Source organism: Lycium barbarum, chromosome 2, assembly GCF_019175385.1.
Source record: "Lycium barbarum isolate Lr01 chromosome 2, ASM1917538v2, whole genome shotgun sequence".
NCBI classification, from domain to species: domain Eukaryota; kingdom Viridiplantae; phylum Streptophyta; class Magnoliopsida; order Solanales; family Solanaceae; genus Lycium; species Lycium barbarum.
In genome coordinates, this window is record NC_083338.1 from 5,491,547 (window position 1) to 5,512,678 (window position 21,132).

The window sequence follows — 21,132 nt, forward strand, 5'->3', positions numbered from 1 at the left end:
TTTTCTTGTGCTTAAGACCAACTTGAAGGCCCAATTCTTCTGCTACAGTGGAGAAACCCTGCAAAAATCAGCCGTTTTAGACTAGAAAGGGAAGCGGTAGAAGCAATAACATAGAAAATTCTCTTAGGTTTCTCTCATAGACACCATATGCTGCAAACCTGAAATAGCTTCTGTATGTAGGCATTTTCTGAAGGTTTAGAAACATGAAGATGTGGCTGATTGCCAAGGGACCCAACACTGTTCAAGCAGATGGCATAGTCTATACTCACACGTAGACGTTGGTCAAAACTCCGAAGCCACTGAAGAAAAGCTTACACATTCAAAGGACAGAAAGAGATAACTGCAACTTAAAAAGGCGGGACAAAAAAATTTGAAGGACTGTTGCACCTTTTGAGTTCCATTGTAGTTATACGGGCCACCAGATGTCAATCCAAAGTGTAAGTTGTATCTACCTCTAGTTTTAGGATTTGAATATAGAGCAGAAAACAACCTAGCTATTTCTAGGAGTGACACTACACCACTTCCATTGCTGTCACTTCCCACTGACAATGTCTGTAAATTCAACAATAGAAAAAAGTGATTAAGGTCATTTATTATTAAAATGACCGCTCAATACTTAATAGAGTAAGTTATTATTTACCGGCGCAATCTCAAACGTGTCATATGAAGCCACTATGGCAATAGTTGGGAGTTAATTTGAGTCTTCATCAACTTTAAGTCCTGGTAACCAGCCCCGACAGTTAACAGAAGTACTGATAAACTTTCAAATAACAGTCTACTACACTGATTAAGTAATCTATCTACTAACCCATGCTCTGCCCATTATTGTTAGAAATTCATCTGCATAATTCTTAGTCTTCTATATTTCACAAAGAAGGAAATACAATATGATTATGGTAACATGACACAGAAAACATTTCGAGTCAGCACAATAAGGAAATGCACCTTAGATATTAAATTGATTTCATTACTAAAATAAGAAAAAAAAGTAATTCAATGTATTAAGCGTGATTCCAGTGCCTATTATAAGTAAAAAGAAGAGTTCCAAGTACTGAATTGATTTGTCTGACTATATTATAAGGAAAACAATGTATAGAAACAAATAAATCTAAGTACATTGAGATTCATATATACTACTACTACGCCTCAGTTCCAAACAAGTTGACTCAGGTATATGAATCTTCATTGATCATGTTTCTCCATTCAAATTCATGTCATGCCATTCATACCAAATAAAAGTAAAAGTAACAAAGTACGGTTTGGTTAAAAAAAAATGATAGACAGTGCCTTACACCTAAAATGAAGTCACTACTAAATTAAGAAAAAACAAATAATTCAATGCACTAAGCTTGATCTAATTGACTATTAGAAGGAAACAAAACAGTTGCATGTGTTGATGATTTGCTTGACTATTATATCGAAGTCAAAAGTATAGAAAAAAGAAATACCTTAGGTACATATAGATTCATTAATATTCAAAAATCCAGAGCGAACAAATTAAAGAACCATAACAATTATGAAGAAGAAATTGAAGGCAAGACCATATGTAGCCCCCAATAAACCACTCAAATTTAAACCTCTATTTCCATGCAGTGCAAATTGTAACAATGCAAGTGACAGCTGTACACAAAAAGGTAATATCAATAGCCACGAATTGGAATTTCAAACTATCCTATGCAAGTCCCATAAAATCCAATAAGAAGTGACAACAATCTATAGCTTAAAGGATTGATGGAAAAACCATTGATGGAGTATACGAAAAAGTTACAATGTATAGGCACTGGAAAACCATTCCAGTGCCTATTATATGTAACAAGAAGCGTTCCAACTTCCAAGTACTGAATTGATTTGTCATGTTAACAGTCTCCAAAAAAAAAAAAATGTACTGAATTGATTTTTTTGACTATATTATAAGGAAAACAATGTATAGAAACACATAAATCTAAGTACATTGAGATTCATACATACTACAACTACGCCTCAATTCCAAACAAGTTGACTCAGGTATATGAATCTTCATTGATCATGTCCTCCATTTAAATTCATGTCATGCCATTCATAGCAAATAAAAGTAAAAGTAACAAAGTTCGGTTAGGTTAAAAAAAAAAGGCTTAATGTATATGCGGCCCCCAAATTGGCCTCTTTTTTCCATTTTGGTACCTCAACTAAATGTTGTTCCTATTGAACCCCTGAACTTGTCCTCAAATGTGTCTATCAAACACAATCCGACTTACATAGTAATCCATCTTCAATGTAGTAACATACTGATATATATTCTAATTTAATTATGTCATCTTTTAGCTAGATTACCAGTAATTGAGAGGAAAAAAAACAGTATCTCTTAATTAAGCTGGCAGTGGAAGAGCAAAACGCAGAAACCGACACATCCATGACCTAAAGAATAGCTTACCACATGTCTAAAATATTACTCCACCTTCATTTCCCCAATTTAATTGATGCTTCTAATAAAAATCAGATTTAGAGGGTTTGATAGATACACTTGAGGATGAGTTCAAGGGTTCAACAGGAACAACACTAAGTTGAGGTGCCAAAGTGGAAAAAAAGGGGCAAGTTTAGGGGGCGCATATGCATTAAGCCTAAAAAAAATGACAGAGTGCCTTACACCTAAAATGAACTCAATACTAAAATAAGAAAAACCAAATAATTCAATGCACTAAGCTTGATCTAATTGACTATTAGAAGGAAACAAAAACAGTTGCATGTGCTGATGATTTGCTTGACTATTATACGAAATCAAAGTATAGAAAAAAGAAATACCTTAGGTACATATAGATTCATTGATATTCAAAAATCCAGAGCGAACAAAATGAAGAACCATAACAATTATGAAGAAGAAATTGAAGGCAAGACCGTATGTAGCCCCCCCCCCCCCCCCCCCCCCCCAAAAAAAAAAAAAAACTCAAAAGTCTGACCTCTATTTCCACGCAGTGCAAATTGTAATAATGCAAGTGACACTTGCACACAAAAAGGTAACATCAATAGTTTGACAACCACGAACTGGAATTTCAAACTATCCTATGTAAGTCCCATAAAATCTCTTAAGAAGTGACAACAATCTATAGCTTAAAAGATTGATGGAAAAACCATTGATGGACTATGCGAAAAAGTTACAACCTTAGCTATCTATTATATTATTACCTCTGTCTCATAACAGATGATATACCATGTGCATCAATTTAAGCAGTAGTTAGTTGAAAGATGTCCACTCAAATTTTAAATGACTAAATGTAGTATTAGTTTAAATTAATTTATTTTAATAAAGGCATATGCATTGTTGGAGTGAGATAAACTCGTTATTTAAATAAACATGGATCAAGTGTATGTCAAGCATTCTAGAACTAACATTTAAGGCAATTAAGTCAAATCAATAATCCTAAAACATCAATTCAAGAATTATAGTAAATCCACCTGTTCCAATTTTTTTAAGGAAAAAACAAAAGAGAGAGAGAGAAGGTAAATTAGAACCTGAATATTTACAATGCTAGCGGACGCAATTCTCTGAGGCAGCAACAAGCTTGTTCCTCAAGCTGTCAATATCTTTATCAGCACCAAATGTGCTGTCTAGGTTTTCTGGACTATTTTTTTTTTTTGGGGGGGGGGGGGGGGGGGGAGAGTAAAAGCAATAAACCCCCTAATACCTTTTTTTTGTTCAATATATTCTGCAATAACATCAAATGTGCTGTATAGGTTTTCTGGACTAAATTTGGGGGGGAGTAAAAGCAATAAACCCCCTAATACCTTTTTTTGTTCAATATATTCTGCAATATGCATCAATAGGGAGGGCAAGCCCATCAGAAGAGACAATCTAACACTCTAACTGCATATTGCATGAGGAACAGAGAGTCGTCCTCTAACATGATCACCACAAAAAAGGTTAGTAATTCGCAAGCAAGGAGGGCACTAGAATAGTAATAAAATCTGTAAAAGAAATGTTTGTTATATGGAGACACCACCTTCCACACCATCCTAACCAAGAGTGGCCTTTCCACTTATTCTTCCTTGGTGACACGAACCATCAACCTTATTGTTTGAGGTGGAGGGTATCCTTACCACTACGATATCCCTCCGTTGTCAAGAGTGATATAATCTATAGTCTGACCATATTTCTTACCTAGAAGCGGATAGTTCCATTACATCCCGCAAAAGAGTAATCAGTATTAGAGCTCCTATAAAGATGATTGTAGAATCTGCATGAACATCGACTACAAAATTGAAAGAAAACACTTGGCCAGATTTCTTGACTATTGTTCGAAACCTCAAGGTTCCCTAGAGATTATGCCGGAGGCTGCTACAGTCCGTTGCATAGAAGCTGACTTGATAAATTGACTTGAGCATTTAGACTTTCAGTTATAATTCATGAGGGCACTTGTTCAAATGTTCTCCTATAGTTGTGCATAGCTAACAATTAGAAGATCATAGTAACAGCAAAAATAATTTTTTTTATGAGTATAGAGTAAGATCATAAATGAAAAAGACAAACAACAACATCCGATATTTTATTCAAAGAATCCATTTCTCATGACTTCATTTGCTGTTTTCATCGTCAATAAGTGTTACAACAAACAAATCTTTACATCCACCAAGTCTGTATCACCTAGTTTTATCAAGCGAGTTTGTGTCACCTAGTTAAAAAAGAAGTAAAAAAATCAAGATAAAAATGAAATTCAAAAGAAGTAAACTAAACTGCATCTTTAATGAGGGTGAGGTTTCCTAAAGCTCAAAATTATCCCTACCTGAACCTAAAGTAAGTAGAAGCTTTAATTCCCACCATTTAGTTTCGCCTAGTTGAAAAACGAAAGATCCCAACAATAATGAAATTCCAGAACAGTAAGTCATTCTAGTACTCGTAAGTACGAGTGAAAATAAAGCGGAAAGAAAAGGTCCGTGGAATTTGAAGCAAAGAGTGAGAAGTCAAGCACACTATTCATGTAAAATTAACAAATGCCAATCATACATGAATTTCGTGTAATAATAATCAAATTGCAATTAGATAAACTAATTTCAGCATTCAATAAATAATAATGTCAAAGAGCCACTGTTTTTCTGTTGGATAACTTTGGTATATATTATTTGAAGCACATGGCTTCATCAACGATAGCCCCTCACTTCGATTGCTTGAGTGCTTAAAGCGACAAAGCAATGAATTTTAATTAACACTGTGTAAGTAACTTCTCTTTTAAGTCAAATCGAGACTCTCTTAGCATAAGTAACAAACTAAGCTTTAATCCAATGAGTCAGTATTTCCTAGTTGAAAAAATATTTGAGACGAAATAACAGTTCGAAGTAGTGAGAGTGAGCTTCTCCAGAATCTCACATTAAACTTTAATTCCAACTAACTTTTTTATGACCGTGGTATCCACACCAACTTATCCGCGCCTCTATTAATCCCAAATAATTATTGTCACCTAGTCGAAATAATAAATATTTAATGAAAATTAAATTCAGAATCATTAAATGAAAGCCACATCTTTACTATGAGTGAAGGTTCTCTACTAAGCTAGCGTTTGGCCATAGATTTTGGATCAGATTTTGAAAATTTATCATTTCCACTTAGAAAACTTCAAATCTTTCCAAGTAAAATGCATATCCAAACACAACTTCAAATTCAAATTTTCAAGTATCAAGTTTTCAACTTCAAAATCTATGGCCAAAAATCTCAGACATATCCTAACATAATCATAGAAACAACAATTAAGCCAAAAATATTGCTTTTAGCTTTATTTTTCATTATTTTGGCTAAAAAAAAAAAATCTCAAAAGCACTTTTTTATCTTACCTAAACGCTACAAAAGTGCTTAAAAGCACCTAAAATAATCCAATCCAACAGGCTCTAAAGGGCACTTTGATACATTCTACACATCTCATTCTTTACTTTCTTTACACTCCGTGTCAAGTCAAAAAATAGACAAACAAATTGAACTAGAATGAGTAGCAGGATAACTAATCCCAACATAACTAAATCTTCAAACCAAACAACCCCTTAACCTTCAATTCAAGCTAATTTATACATCAGTAAAGACATAAAACTCAAAATTTTGGCGAAACCGAACCTGTAATGCTGGTGAGGTTCAATTCACGAACCGGAAGAATGAGAACCGTACGGGAAAGATCCGAACCTGATCCCGAACCGAAAAGCGACGAACCGGCGTGGTGATTGAGTTTAGCGAACCGAGAACCGAAATGAACACCGGAGATATCATATTGAACAAGGCGGTAAACATCGACGGCTGTGATTGCATCGGAAAACTCAACACAGGCGATAAGGACGACGAGTAAAGCGATTACAGGGTAGTAAAGCGGGTCTAATAACGCCGGTTTTTTTCTAAGAGAATTCGCCATTGAAGAAGTGAGTGTGTGTGTGTGTGTGTGACGGTTTTTGAAGGATATAAATGTTGGTGTTTTGAATCTGATGGATGGATTTTTTATTTACTTTTTTCTAATTTTCACCAATTTGATTGATCAGTTGATCATCAGAAAATATGTTAAAATAATGTTTGACAGTTTGTATAATTTGAAGTAGTGTAGTGTCTGTTTGGTTTGAAGGAGTCAAGGTGAAATGATGAAGATTCTCTTCTTCTACTATCTTTATTTTTATTTTTTTATTTTTTGAGGGAATTGAATATTCGCAAACAGTACCCCTCCGTGCATAAAAATTATCTTAATTTCTTTATTATTTTAACCCAAAAAATTGAGATATTTTTATATTTAGAAATAATTTAATTTTATGAGATTATTTACGATTATAAGATTTATTTTAGACCACATACTTTATAAGTCTTTCTTTATTTCTTAAATTTCGTGTTAAATCAAATTAAGACAATTTTTTTGGAGATGGAGGGAGTAATAGAGTTTCATTGTGGTTAAGTTAAATAAACCATTTATCAAAATACACCTCAATTATTATTTGATGGACCGAAAGGGACACCAGAGATTGATCAGAGAAATGTTAAAATAACGTTTTGACAATTTGTAATATTGAAGTAGTGTTTGTTTGGTTTGAACTTTGAAGGGGTGAAGATGAGATGACGAAAGATTTTATTTTTATTTTTTTTACAAAAAGGGATTTAATATTACAAATTATTACTCCCTTTTCTTTCCGTTTTTAATTTTTTTTAAAAAGAATGTCATTTTTCTATAATTAGAAATAATTTATCATAATCTTAGCAGGTTTTCTCTCTCGGCGTAAGTTAGTGGTAACGTGCGCCGTGTAGGAAAATGGCACGAGGGAGACCGAAAAAGAATAAACAATGACACGCCGATGAGCAGGGGATGGTGGATGCCATCTGCAAATCCCTTGGGATCGCACCGGCGGGAGAACTAAATCAGGATGATCAGATCTGGCCGATGCTCTCTGTGAATAAAGAGCCACGTAAGACTCCGGTTACTCAAATTGCGCCGAGGCCAACTCCGGTGAGGTGCGATTCAACAAATTCCGGCTCTATGCAAGGTGGAGCTGTTATGGAAGCCTCAATGCAGGGGAGTCTAAAGATTCAACAGCAAACGGCAGCGAGGAAATTGGAACTTAACCCACCTACTGAACAACCAAAGAAATGGGCGAATTTCTTCTCAGGTAATAATTTAGCAGCTAGAGGAGTGGCGTTAGGGTTTATCCCTCCTAATATTCAGAATGGAGAGAAATTTGCAGCTCTAAGCCAAGCTTCGGTTGATTCAGAGATAGCAAAGTGGAAGACTACTCTTATTCTGTATATTGTGGGGGATTCCCCGACATTTGCAACCTTGGACCGTTTTATGGCTACTCAATGGAATTTTGTGTCCAAACCCAAAGCCTACTACCATAATGATGGGTACTTTCTGATAAAATTTAATAGTATTGAGGAAAGGGATAATGTTCTTACAGCAGGACCTTACATGCTCAGAAACAAGCCTATGATTCTGAAGGTGTGGTCACCAGAATTTGAGTTTAATAAAGAAATTCTACAAACAATTCCTTTATGGGTCAGATATCCAAAATTTCCATTAAGTTGTTGGAACCCTGAATCATTGAGCCGAATTATTAGTGTGTTGGGAAACCTATTGTTTGCGGATGAATACACCAGCAAGGTGGAGAGGATTTCTTTTGCTCGGGTACTTGTAGAGATCGACATTACTAGAGAGTTGCCTAAGAAGATAATAGTATTGGACCCTAAGGGTCGTACATTTGCACAGAGGGTGGAATATGATTGGGAGCCTTTATATTGTTCTAAATGCTTAATGGTGGGGCATAAGTGTCCAAATAATGAGGCTGCTCAGCCTAAACCAACTAAACATAAGGCTGCCAAAATAAAGTAAATATGGCAGAATAAGGGTACAGGGGATGAACCTGAAGATAGTGGCGCTATGTTGGTCCCGAAATAGGCTAATAGATCTACAGAGGTGGTTACTCCAAAGATAAATCCTCCTGTTCGAGTAGACACTAATGAGCAACAGGAGAAGTCCGCTAATACTGTTCCGGCTGATGAGGTTCCATGGCAAGTAGTTAAGCACAAGTCTGGAATACTCAGATGGTTGATAAGAATGCTCATGTTGTTACCTTGGGGAGCTTTAGTCCTTTGAATGGGGATGAACATTAGGACCGGGCTATTGGTAAAGGGCATAAAAAGGGTATGAAGGGGACAGGAGTCGGACCACCTAATGTCTCTCTATGAAGATTACCTCTTGGAATGTAAGAGGCTTTAATAAAGTCTATAAACAAAAAGAATTAAAGAACTATATTAGAGAGCAAGATATTGTTCTCTTAGTTATTATAGAGCATAGATTAAAGGAGAATAAGATCCCCAGGATCATGAAGAAATTAGATAGTAGATGGGATTAGTGTGCTAACTCTGCCTACATTGATCGAGGCAGCATACTAGTCTACTGGAATCCTAATAGAATAAGCTTTGCAGTTCAGTACATGACTGATCAACTGATCTATGTTCTAATTGAGATCAACAACATTAATATTAAATTTGAATTTAGTGCTATTTATGGACTGCACACAGTTAATGATAGGAAAACCTTGTGGACTGAACTCAGGAAAATTCATGGTACTTGCCAAGGACCTTGGCTAGCTATGGGAGACTACAATGCAGTGGCAAGTGTGGGGGATAGAATAGTGGGCAATCCTGTTCACGATAATGAAATTGCTGATTTTAGAAATTACTTGCTTGATACTAGCACGGTTGAGCTAAAACAAATTGGTAGGCAATTTACGTGGACCAATTCCCATGTATTTAGCATCATTGATAGGGCACTGGTTAATGCAGCATGGATGACACACATGACTCAGCTGGAGGTAATGGCTATAGACCCAGTTTTCTCTGATCATTCTCCTTTAAGCATTGAGTTTCAAGTGCATAGAGGAAGAATGACTAAATCTTTCAAATTCCTTAATTGTTTGGCTGATCATAAAGAGTTCCTTCCAGTGGTGGAAGAAGCATGGAAGGAACCAACACAAAAGAATGGTATGCAAGGAGTATGGATGAAACTGAAGGCTGTCAAACAGGGACTTAAAGGGCTAAATACAAAGGAATTCAGGAATGTAGATAACAAAAGAAAACTTGCAAGAGCTAAATTGGAGGAACTACAGGAACATAAGAGGAATCATCATGCAGACCATTTTGTTCAGGAAAGATTCGCAAGGCAAGAACTTGAAAAATGGAGTTGTGTGGAAGAGAGTATACTACAACAAAAATCTATGGTGAATTAGCTAAAATTAGGCGACTCCAATAATGCTTATTTCTTTGCTAGTATGAAGAATAGGGTGGCGCAAAATAGTATTCAGAAGCTAATTTCCAACTCCGAGGATATTATTCAGAAATAGGAGGATATTGAAGAGGAAATTTTTGTGTATTATAAAGGGCTTCTAGGGTCTGTTGCTGTTGTACTACCTGCTATTAATCCCGTAACAGTGAGAGATGGGCCAGTACTGCAAAAAGAACAACAGGAAATGCTTATTCAACCGGTCACTCAAGCTGAAATTTCAGCGGCCCTTACTGCTATAAGAAATACAAAGGCACCAGGTTGTGATGGAATGAATGCTTGTTTTTTTAAGAAGGCGTGGAAACTGGTAGGGCAAGATGTTAGTGATGCTATGGTAGACTTCTTTGCTACAGGTACTATGTACCAAGCTATAAATTGCACTAATATTACCTTGATCCCCAAAGTTAAAAATCCCTCAAAAGCAACTGAGTTTAGACCCATTGCTTGTTGTACTACGCTTTATAAAATCATTTCTACGGTGTTAACCAAGAGGATGTAAAGTGTGATGGATGGGATTATTGACAATAACCAGTCAACTTTTGTCCCTGGCAGAGGTATAGTGGATAATATTATGCTAAGTCATGAACTGGTTAAACATTATGGAAGGAAGAACATATCTCCAAGATGTATGCTTAAAGTTGATATGAGAAAGGCGTATGACTCTGTTGAATGGGCTTTCTTGGAACAGGTTCTTCAAGGTCTGAATTTTCTTGAGATTTTTGTGAGATGGATCATGCAGTGTGTTGCTACTGTATCCTATTCGGTGCTGGTTAATGGAAACCCTGATGAGCCCTTTCCTACAAAAAAGGGACTTAGACAGGGTGATCCATTATCACCCTACCTATTTGTCTTAGTGATGGAATACTTTACACGAATTTTGAAGAGGTTGAGAAGGATACCAAATTTTAATTTTCATCCTAAGTGTGAAAAGCTTAATATTATCCAATTAAGTTTTGCAGGTGATCTGTTACTGTTCTGTAAAGGCGACATTTGGTCTGTTAAGCTACTGGTGGAGTGCTTTGCTGAATTCTCTAAAGCCTAGGGACTACAAGCCAATTTTGAGAAAAGTGCTATATATTTTGGAGGGGTTCTTGACTTGGAACAAGAGATCATTCTCAATCACCTAGGATTCTTAAAGGGAGATTTACCCTTCAAGTACCTAGGTGTACCGCTGAGTACCAAAAAGCTCAATATCAGTCAATGCCAGCCTCTATTGGAGAAAATGATGGGAAGAATAAATTCTTGGACTTCTAAATTTCTTGCTTATTCTGGTAGAATTCAGCTTATCAGGAGTGTCCTGTTAGCTATCCAGAATTATTGGTCCCAGATATTCTTGCTGCCAAAGAAACTCATCAAAATGATAGAAAGTGTATGTAGAAGGTATTTGTGGACTGGAAGCATAAATCTATCCAAAAAAGCATTAGTAGCCTGGGAACAATTATGTCATCCTAGAGTGGCTGGTGGCATGAATATATTAGACATCCACAGGTGGAACAAGGCTGCACTCTGCAAACTATTGTGAATTTATGCACCAAAAAGGACAAACTTTGAGTCCTTTGGCGGCATACTTACTACATAAAGCAGGGATCACTGTGGGATGCTCAAAGCAAACAAGCATCCTGGATGATGAATAAGATTATCAATGCAAAAAAATACTTGGATGCTATCTCATGGGATGAAGAATTTTTGATGCAACAGGCCAAGCTTTCTATAAAAAAAGTGTACACTTTGATGGGGGGTTAGTTCCCTAAAGTTGACAGGAGGAGAATCACGTGCAACAACCTCGGCTGCCCAAAATGGACTTTCATTTTGCAATTGGCGTTAATGGAAAGGCTGGCCACAAAGGACCGACTATTGAAATGGGGAATAATAGATTCAGCTACTTGCCCTCTATGTGATAACATGGATAAGAGCCATAATCATTTGTTTTTTGAGTGCTTCTATTCAATGAGAGTATGGACCAAACTCCTGAAATGGCAGAGCATAACTAGGACTGTAAGACGATGGCAAGAAGAGAAATCGTGGGCAACTAGCAACGCATCTGGTCGAAGTGTGCAAGCAGATATCTACAGGATGTGTCTAGCTGGGGCTGTTAATCATATATGGCTCGAAAGAAATGCTCGGGTGTTCTCACAAGACAGAATGAAGACAAGGCTTTGGTAAAATAGATTATCCAGGAAGTCTTTGTTCGTGCATCCATGAATAGAAAGATTGTTGCCAAGTTAGCCCAAATGAATTACTATCCTTGAAAGTAGCTATGTATAGGAGGATAAAGTGTACTAGTTGAATGAGACAGATTTGAGGCTAGTAGCTCAATTTGCCTGGGAGTTTGTATTGAATTGTTCACTTGGTAAATAATACATTTAGTTATCAAAAAAAAAAAAGAAATAATTTATCATTTACCCTTAATGAAATGAATGTAACATTCTGCTTGCAGGTAGAGTTTTACATTCAAAATTCTGCATAAGGCTTAACTTTGGGTGGAATAGGTCTAACTTTCCTATAAAACTCTGTTTTGCGATTTTATTTTATTTTTTGACTGAGTCGGGTTTTATTTTATTTTTTGATTGAGTCAGGATTCAAATCTCAAACCTCATGGTATTAGGCAAAGAGCAAAAATTAAAGACCACCAAATTGAGGGGGAAAATTAAGGGGAAATTTCAGAAATATACAATTTGCTTACTAACATTGCAAAAAAAAAAAAAAAAAAAAAACCCAAAACTTACATTGCAAACCTTTAGCCCAAAAACAATATTATACAGTGTTATACACTTATATACAAAAGACAGGTACATTATGTATATAAGTGTTTGAAGGTGTATAATGTGTAAGTATATACACCAAAAAATATAATTATACAATATTATACACGAAAATACGCATGTATACACAATTATACAAATATTGTGCACTTATAAACATTTATACCCACTTATAGAATTTTATACACAATTATATAATATTGTATAAGTGGATATAAACATAGATCTGGACTGATTTTGAATAAGAATAGCACTTTTATACCAGACAAATACATTATGTATATAGGCGTATAGAAATATATAATAGTGTATAAGACGTGTGTATATGGTAGTATACACATACAATATTACACACACACATGTGCCCGTTGCCATTAAATTTTGGATTTTAGTAATAGTTACTCTAATGTGTTTAAGTGAATATAAGCTAAAGATCTTATTAATTCTAGAAAATCAATATACAAAAGCAGAAAAGAGATCGATTTTACCTGGCAGCAATCTAATTTCTCAAAGTAGTTTTAGAGAGACACTCTCTTTGTAATGAATCTAGGAGTGGAAGCGAGAGAAAGGAGGCGAGAGAGAGAGGAGGGGGGGGGGGGGGGGGGGGGGAGGGAGGAGGGAGTGGGTCATTTTTTGTAAGGTTTAAAAAGGTGGGTCAATTTTGATAGCATTATTACCCTAATTAACATACAGTGTAATTATTCCAAAAATTAAAGACCACCCCAAATAAAGGCAGTACTGCGAATTGCCCTAGTATAACGTGGGGTATATTTGGCTCTTTTTCGATAATACAGGGGTATATTTGGCCCTTTTTTGTACAATAAATGTAGCACTCATTAATATGGGCATTTTGCGGGATTGCTCTTCACTGGGATGGTCTTTAATTTTTGTGCCTCAAATTGGTGGTCTTTAATTTTTGTCCTTAAGGCCTAAATTCTGCCTTAAGACATAATTTGGGCCTTAAGATAGAATTTGCATGAGCGGAATTCTGCTTTGAGATTTTTTTTTTTTAGTAAGCTGGGGTTCGAACTCACAACTTCGGAATATTAGGCAAAGAATAAAAATTAAAGACCACCAATTTGAAGGACAAAAATTAAAGACCAGCCCAAATGAAGGACAATCCGCGCAAAAAAACAAGCATTAATATCCTTTGCAATAAAGCCCAACTAATCAGCCCACGAATTAGCAATTGAAATCTGTTTGCAATAAAACTTAAAAAGCCTCAATTATTACTCCAGTACACAAATCTTTCATATTCCTTGTAGTAAATCATTTTTGTCATTTCTTTGCCCATTTCCCTTCATTTATGTTTAAATAAAATATATTAATAATTCCTACAATCTTTTGGTTACCACCTTTTATTCTCTTTAAACTACATTAAATTCTGAAATATTAACGTCCTAGAATCTTTTGGTTACAAACTTCTAATTCAAGATTTTGTGCCTTTTTTCTTATTTTTGCCTTAAAATTTCGAAGAAATAAATAAAGATTAAAATTTTGAAGAAATAAATAAGATAGCTTTATTTATTTATTTATTTATTTATTTTATCATTAATATTATTAAATCCATTTAATTCTCATCAATTACTCTCCCAAATGTAACATACATCCCCTTTATACCCATTTACCAAATATTATTAAACTCATTCAATTCTCATTAACTACTCTTTTTCATATACTAGTTTCTGCGTACGTGCGTTGCACGTGTCAATAAATTAAAAACATTTATACAAAAAGAAAAAAATATGTAAAATCGTTTGCTAAGTGAAATATGTAGAAGTTATACTATAAAATAGTTTTATCTATGGAGCTAGCCTTTTCCATCCTAAGATAAAATTTTGGTTGATTATCAAGGTCTTCACAAGGTGAATGATTAGAATTAACTTATGAAATTTTGCATCTTGCATGTCGAACATATAACATGACATATTCAGTGTAATTATCAATGACCTATACTTTTTTCAAACCTCTGTTAGCAATTAGAGAAAGAACAAAAAAATATAATATTTAAAACAAACACTGACCTATTAGCTTTTAAAAACTTTTAAAATAAAATTTCAATATACATTCCTCATTGTCTTTTTGTCTTCCCTATTTTTAAAATAGCCTTGTGATATCCTACAAAGTCAAAAAAAAAAAAAAAAAAAAAAATTAGTGACTTGAAATTCTTAGTTTCGTCTGCATTCTTTTGAGCGTCTGCATTCTTTTGAGTAAAATCACAAATCATAGCGATCAGAATTATGACAATTTAAAACAATATAAACGAATTTCAACTAAAATTAAGTATAAATCTGAAAATCACAAAGCATACAGAATCATCACATAATTAGGTTAAGGAAAACAATTAAAAAAACATTTAAAGCGGTGAACTTAAATTGATGGTAAACGAATATCTGCAGCAGATAAAAAATAAAAATAAAAAAGATGCAAATCAAATCTATATCTATATATAATATAAAGCCAGTAATAGAAAATCCTATGTGGCACCTCTCTATGGCCCCCATTGACATTTATCTTTTTTCTCAATTTTTTGACATTTTTCTCTTCATTTCTCTATTTTACCAAATAAAATAAAATATTAAAAATTTCATCCATCCACCCATAATAAAGACTCACTCACCATTTAATATCATTATATATGTCATGACTTCCCCTATAATTATTGTGATTACTTTGTATTAAATTTATAAGTAAAAATAATTTATCTTTTTTTAATTCATTCTTTGGTTTATTATTGTATTAAAGAAAGACAATCCTATGTGACACCTCTCTATGGCCTCCATTGACATTTATCTTTTTCCTCAATTTTTTGACATTTTTCTCTTCATTTCTCTATTTTCCCAAATAAAATAAAATATTAAAAATTTCATCCCTCCACCCATAATGAAGACTCACTCACCATTTAATAGCATTATATTTGTCATTACTTCCCCTATAATTATTGTGATTACTTTGTATTAAATTTATAAGTAAAAATAATTTATCTTTTTTTTTATTCATTCTTTGGTTTATTATTGTATTAAAGAAAGACAATCCTATGTGACACCTCTCTATGACCTCCATTAACATTTATGTTTTTTCTCAATTTTTTGACATTTTTCTCTTCATTTCTCTATTTTCCCAAATAAAATAAAATATTTAAAAGTTCATCCCTCCACCCATAATGAAGACTCACTCACCATTTAATAGTATTATATTTGTCATTACTTCCCCTATAATTATTGTAATTACTTTGTATTAAATTTATTAGTAAAAATAATTTATATTTTTTAAAATTCATTCTTTGGTTTATTATTGTATTAAAGAAAGACAGTGGAAAATTGTAAGAAGCTTTTAAAATTGCATCAGTCGCCTCATTTCTTTTTAACAGAAATCCCATCAATTGCCTCATTTATTTATAAGTAATTACACCTTAAATATCATTTGTAACCTCCACACCCAACTACAATCCTCTATTAATAACTCTTAGTTTTGACCGGACCTTTCCCTCTTCATATTACCCCTCCATTTTCTTAAAAGTTTCCAGATTTTTGTAATTGTGATTCAATGTTGTCGTTCTTTTTTTCTTTTCCTACTATCTATATGTTAGGTAGATTTATATATATTTGATTTGTATTTGGGGACCTTTTCCAAATGCTTAACGTTAGAATAATAATCATCACTCTTTCCTGTTTTTGTCACCTATATTAATTGATATTAGCTTTAAATGTTGTGCTTTAATTTTTGTTTGGGGCTTTTTATGTTTGAATTACTGAAAATTGAAAATCAAAGGTGATGATAGTCTTAGTTTCCTGTATTTCTTTCTTCCCGTTATAGTTTAAAATTTTACATATTTTGTTGATTTTAGGTTTCTTATTTTCCGCAGGGATCGATGTGTGAATTTAGTGGATTTGGACTATTTTGGTTTTGAAGATATTGTTAAAGTTGTTTTTAAGAGCCAACCATTTACGTGGAAGATTATTTGTGGGAGACGAAGTCGCTCTTCAAGTTTCGACTACCCATTCCTATGAAGGTGGAGCTTCATTTCTCGGTATTGCAAAGGTCATACTATGACCTCCTTACAAGCTCTCAAAACGTAAGTAAAACTTGATGATTTCGTGCTAACGACGTTCAATATATAGTAGAGAGAGAGAGAGAGAGAGAGAGAGAGAGAGAGAGAGAGAGAGGAGATGAAGGTCAGAAATTCTACAGCGAAACATCTTTCAGTGGCAATGAAGGGACAAGAAATGAAATTGAGTTTCATTTCTATTTTTGAGCTGGAAAACGAAGAGCTTGACGGCTTGAGGTGCTTTTTATCTTTATAGCTTCGTTGTTTTCTTTTGGTGGATTTTCTCATAAGCAAATATTTTTTAGGCAGTGAAAGTATGAAGTTTATGAAGACTATTTTAATTTCTGGTCAATTCAAAAAATTATTCAGTAAGATTAAAAAGGAATATGACCGATGTATTATTTTATTATAAGTATTATCTAAAAAAAATCATGTTGATCAATTTCAAGAATTTTATCTTTAGTTATTATGTGATAATTATCTTTGGAATTTAGAAAAAAATAAAAAGATAAGGTGACAAAAAAACATGAAAGTTGAAGTCCATTTTATATTTTCAGTGACTTAACAACTTTCACATTTTAATTACTGAAATTTTCACATCATGTTAATATAGCTGGCTAAACTAACCATTTTTTAGAAGTTTAAATTAATATAGTTTATATAATAATAGCTTTTTCTTTGTGATATAGTCTCCCTATTTTTATAGGGTTATATTTGCCATTATCCACCTACAAAAATCTTTTAGCATTTCATAGTCATAGGGTTATATTTTTCATCATGCACTTACTCATTTTTGTTTACTTAAAATTTTATATTTAAATTTCTAGACAATTTTATACTTAATTCAATTGGATTACAAATATAATTATCTTCCGTTTGCTTGGGATTAATGCACAGGCTTACCTACTATGTATGAACGTTTTGACTTTTTATCTGCATAAATCTTCTCTTTTTGTCAATAACTTTTTTTTTCTTTTTGAAACTGGTAATGTTGATTCTAATTTTGGAGAAAAGTTAGGCAGATTTGCTTTGTCAGTTGTTTGACTATGAAAGTGGGAGAGTTAAAAGATTAGATATAACTTCGATCTTCCTTATAAGAATTAAGGTAACTTTACTGTATGTAATTTACAATTGTTAGCAAATTGTACTTTTACATGTTCTATCTCTAGGACCAAGAGTTTATAGATTTTTTTTTAATTAGACTCCTTATTTGATTACTGATTAGTTTATGTCGTCAAGAAAACAGAAGGTGTTACTCACCACATTATGTAATAAGAAGTATTATTGAAACTAAGATTTTGATTATAAAAGCTATCTAATGCGTAGATTATTTAATTAAAAACAAAAATCAACTGCGCGAAGCACGGACTTATTCACTAGTAGAAAAGAAAAGGGACCAACATTTCTAGAATTACTTGGATGCTACTGTTTCACTATTTCTTTAGCATCCTTTTGTATCTTGACATTAATTAAAGAGTCATTGTTTACTTAAAATTCTATTTTCTATTTTCAGCACAATTTTTACCAGCATATGTTTGTTAAATTACTGGAAAATAAAGAGTTTTAAAAAATTTGGTCAACAAATAGCTTGTAAATTAGAATTCATATTATGCACTAAAATAATTGACATAGTGAAATCATTAAAAAATAAAAGTAATTACAATTTTACCTAATATGAAATGATTAAAAATTAATAGTAATTCCTACCCTGTTTATAAGAATATAATAACCAAAATTTTAGTTTACTTCGATTCCTAAATATTAGATAAATATCGAGCATTTCAAGCAGACTCTTTTATTAATTTAGATTAATAAATTATTATCATCATTCACAAAAAGAACTCTAATTTTGGTTTATATATTTTGAATTTGTCACCTATCTTTCGACCAAAAACATTGTTCTTTTTCTTTAAACTTTAAAGTATATAGATTCTTATTTGTGTTTTTGGTTATTGAGGTTGATAAAGTCTATAACTACGTACTAAAGCAAGTAAAACACTTGTTTAGACCCCAAAACTACTAAGTATTAAAATTATATGCTATATGCTATATATTTTATTCAATTATTTTTTTATTTTAAACCATTTTCTTACATATACTCCCTCCGTTTTAATTTATATGAACCCATTTGACTGGGCACGACATTTAAGAAAGAGGAAAGACTTTTGAAACTTGTGGTTCAAAATAAGCCTTGAAAATTTGTGTGGCTGTAAATCATTCTTAAAGTGAATTTGTTTCCAAATTAGGAAAGAGATCATTCATTTTGGCACGGACTAAAAGGGAAATAGGTTAAAACAAATTGAAACAGAGGGAGTATTAATGTCTAATAATTAAAATTTATACTATCATTAATTCTTATAACCTATTTTACGTTACCAACTTGGATTAGCATTATTTTAGCTTCAGCTTGATATTGAAATTCAAAGTCAAAAAATGGGTTGAGGAGTATTTCAAGTGAAATGATTTTTAGTCACAAAATCTAATTTTTTCAAGTGAAATTCATGTTAAAAAAACAGTTTCGACTTTCAAATACTTTATTTTTTCAATTTCAACTCAAATACAGTTTTACCACTTCAACAACTTAAAATATTGTCTAAACACTGTAAATAATTTGAAGTATACATTTTTTATTCTTTCTCACAGTTCTTTTTTAAATTCTCACATCACATTAAGATATATATGGATCTTTTAAAAAAAATATGTTTCTTACTTTCTTTTTTAATTTGTTTCAAAAAATGCATCTTTTTATATTTAGTAAGTTAATTATTCGAACTTTTCCATTATACCATTAATGAGATACTCTCGCAAACTTGAATTATTATTTTTGATATGCACACATTTAGTTTAAAATCATAAAATTCAAAATAAAAATAAAAATTAAGCTTTTATTTAAATTTGGCTTTAGGTTATGCTCTTATTTCATTGCAAATATGAATAAATAATTATTTAAACCAATATATTAGACTTTTCATTCAAAAGACACGACGCCTTAGAAAGAAGATATCATGATTAAAAAGCTAGCCAAACAAATCCACCACGAATAAAACTTTGCCAGACAATCAGAAAATTGTCTGACACCACAAGTTCTGCAAATTTTTTTGGACCTAAATTACTAAGTCTTGAAGTTGCTCTCGAACGACTGCCTTCCTTGTTTTGTTTGATGCTTCTTTCAAGCAAAATCTTTGAGTAATGAGTTAGATACATGAAATTAATTTTTGAGAGAAATTTCATGTGATTAAGAAAATTAAGTTACCTGCAGATTGTAGAAAGATTGATATTCCACAACATGTGCGGCTTGTTCAATGTGGTTAAAACATAGGTTATTCAACATGAGAAAATAATTCATAGAGGCAAACACTTTTCTAATAATTTTGTATATACGGGAAAAACTATTATTTTTTCTACAAATAGTAAAAAACTTTCCTAACTTCCTTTGCAGAAAGCTTTCTAGCTTCCCTGCCTTAAGGGCTACAAAAACAAAACATGTGACGATTATATATGTATAAGAAGATAAATATTAGCAAGCCAATGTCTTACTCTATTCACAGTGTATACTTTATGTCCACACTAACGAATACTTTATGTCCACACTAACGATTCAAAATCTATTTTTTAACTGCACCACACTCCAAGAGATTTAAGCTCAAATTTTAGTGTTTGTATTAAGACTTACTCCAATATTATGTGGCGAAATGAATGGGCAGCATACTTAAGGCGCGCGGAGCTACGCACCAACAAAAGATAGTCGGTTAAATTGATTTTAAAAAAAAATTTACCTCTAAAATAACTGATCATGTGTTTCTTTCTGGGAGAAGCATTATAACATATTATTAGATAATGCAACAACATCATATCAAAATGGATAAGGTAAATCTCATATGTAGTTAAGTTACAATCTTCATCCCAATTCACAATAAGATAATTAGACCAAAGGTGTCACAATTGAATCAAACATACGACACAACGTATTTACCCAAAATCCCAACAAATCAGCCCTAAATACTTGATTATTATGCAAACTTACAAAGAGAAACATCCATACCCATAACGCCAACAGACCTTGATAAGAAAATTATAAACAACAAGAAAGAAAGGATAAAACTAAAGCACGACAAACTAAAGCACGATGGCATGCTAACATAATTTATTACGATTATTGCGAATAAAAGAAATTAAAATCACTTTTAGAAACACATATTTCGTGCATGCTGGAATCAATGAGAAAATATAGTCCAATATATAGAGAGTAATAAGGAGGCGGCTGAAATTTATTCTACTTCCATGTAAAATATTTCCTAGTTGATCTTAATCGCGAAAGGCAATATTGGACGAGCTATTTGACTCCTAATAGGATTAACTATATGGATCTTTTTTAAACTTTATTTTACGGTTGGGAATGGGGGTTTGTACAGGACACAGTCTTTCTAGGCAGTTGGATGTTTAATTAAGGCATTAGATGATTAGAAGTTCATACAATTTCGTATAAGGCAAGGAATTTATGTAAGAATATGTTTTAGTTGAGTTTGAAGTCCTAAATATTAGGACAATAATTAAATGTCTA

The 21,132-nt window shown here is 32.9% G+C and overlaps 1 pseudogene; it reads right to left on the reverse strand.

Annotated features, from left to right (window-relative positions):
• Positions 1 to 42: 42 nt before the first annotated feature.
• Positions 43 to 7,197, reverse strand: LOC132628288 (uncharacterized; annotated as a pseudogene).
• Positions 7,198 to 21,132: the final 13,935 nt, after the last annotated feature.